This window comes from Myotis brandtii, unplaced genomic scaffold, assembly GCF_000412655.1.
Source record: "Myotis brandtii unplaced genomic scaffold, ASM41265v1 scaffold84, whole genome shotgun sequence".
NCBI lineage: Eukaryota > Metazoa > Chordata > Mammalia > Chiroptera > Vespertilionidae > Myotis > Myotis brandtii.
The window spans coordinates 4849861-4851961 of record NW_005371410.1 but is presented as its reverse complement, the minus strand read 5'-3'; the positions used below and the strand labels follow the sequence as shown (position 1 = coordinate 4851961).

Genomic DNA, 2101 nt, shown 5'->3' with positions numbered 1-2101 from the left:
GCGCATACCCATGGGAGAGCCCAAAGATACTTATCCTTCGTGTGTCAGCAAGTCTGACCTAAAGGACTGCTGTTCACCGACTATCTCGGGTGGAGAACTGAGTAAAGGAGCCAGCGAGGTGGGAGGGCACCGGCGAGAGGCAGTGAGGAGAGTCTGACAGAGTGAGTGCTGGCCTTAGAATAGGACGGGAAGGTAACCCTGGAGCCCCACACCCCATCTCTGAATGAGGACTATGGGGTCAGCTCAGCTCTATGTCATGTAAGGTCCAGCCATGGCAGGCGGCCACCTCGTTTACCCTCTGTCAGGGCATCCTCTGAGAGCCACGTCAAACAACATCTTTATTTTTCTAGAAAATGTGCAAATAAATGCGTTTTATGTTATTTCAGGCCCTCAATTTTTATTTTGCATAAATTTACTATATGCTGCACAGTCAACTCAGTATACAAGAACGCACGTCCCTAAGTTGGCTAGTGGCATATTTCAGCCTCAGGTTAGGTCTAGTAGAAGGGGTTGGGCTGTGGAGACTGCTAAGCTCTTCCCTCAAAATGGGCCCAGGGCAGGGGGATGTGTTGAGCAAGGCTGGCAGGTCCCCTGGCCCTGTCACACATGTGAAATAGGGAAGGGTGAACTTTTCTAAGATTTTTTCTTTGTTTTCAAACTGCCTAGGCTCATTTAGCTTCTTGTTAAGGTCATTTTCAGTTAATTCTCGTCTTTCTTTCTTTACTTTTTTATTTTTTTAATTAAAAATCCAGAGATTGAATTGTCCTGAAAAATTGAAACATTCGATGGTGTTGCCAAATTAGGATTTGTTTTCCTCACTTTCAGAGCTCTTTCCAAGGAATTTTATTTCAAGAAAACAAAAATTAAAGTAAAGGTGATGATCACTCTGTCGCCTATTGCCCGTTGCCAGGTGATGGGAGGCAAATAGCATTTGGAGAAAATCCAGTGGTTCTGCTGAGTGTAGCTGGTGAGGTCAGGGAGACAGAAGACAGTGGCACAGTCCCGGCTCCTAAGAGTAGGGAAGTGCCCCAGGGGCCCCAGGCGGCTTTTCTGTTGGCTGAAGCTTTGTGGTCTTTGGGAAGAGGCAGTGTCTGGTGCCCTAGACGCAGGCTGTCTCCTGTCTGTCAGCTGCCTGGCCAGCCTGGGTCCTGCTGATTGGCTGTGAGTTTGTCTCAAGTTGTTAAGTCTCTTTCCCTTTCCCTGCCCTTGAGGAAACGTCCCCAACCCTTCTCTATGACCTTCACCTTCATATCCTGATGCTCTTCTGGCCTTGAAAATTTAAATTCTCTTCCAGAGTGTGTCCTCTCATTTCCCTGGCCTCTGGAGCAAGGTCACCTCTGAGGCCAGCCAGCTGGTCCTTCTTCCAGGTCTCCTCGCTCTAGAAGATACCCCATCAGTTGGTTTGATTCCCTTTGGAAGAAATAAGTCTCAATTAGTCAGCTTTCCTCGCCACGCCAACCACTTCTGTGTGTGCGGAGGGGGGTGGGGTGGAGTACCTTTTCTCTCTATTCTGAGCACGTCCCTCTCTGAGCCTCCACCCCCAGGATTTAATTCCAAGACCTTAAGGCCTCTCCCCCAATTTGCCAGATTCTGGGGCCAGCTCTGGAAAGAGAGTTAAATGGACATTTAAATTGCCACAAAGACAACCCATCTTTTATGAGATTCTCACCTGAGTCTTGAAACCTAAATGTTCCTCATGCAGAGTTCTCACTCCTGCTTCCGAAATTCCCCTGCCTAGGAAAACAAACACCCACAGGCAGACTTTGGCCCACAGCCCGTGGCATATTAAGAACAGTATGCCATATACCCCAGGTCCCTTGAAACATATGCTGTGAAGATGTTTCTTCCCTGCAGCGACTGTGTCAAGCAGCAAGGATGGACCGGCTTCTGGCAAATTCCCCCTTTTTTATTTTTTAAATGATAGCACGTGTGGCCATCTCTCAGATTGGGTTGTTTAAGACTTGGAAGACCTGTTTGTGACTTTGCCAACAGGTCAGTCCGAGGCTTAACCCTATATCGGCTCCCCACACCCCATCAGTTGGTTTGATTCCCTTTGGCAGAAATAAGTCTCAATTAGTCAGCTTTCCTCGCCACACCAACC

At 48.1% G+C, this 2101-nt stretch overlaps 1 long non-coding RNA gene across 1 annotated transcript; it reads right to left on the bottom strand.

Moving 5' to 3' along the window:
- Nucleotides 1-1192: 1192 nt before the first annotated feature.
- Nucleotides 1193-1748, bottom strand: LOC106724479. The gene is made up of 2 exons (XR_001360283.1): nt 1670-1748; nt 1193-1410 (listed from the first exon to the last, which is right to left on the bottom strand). It is a non-coding gene; the product is annotated as an uncharacterized LOC106724479 (long non-coding RNA).
- Between the last annotated feature and the right edge of the window lie 353 nt (nt 1749-2101).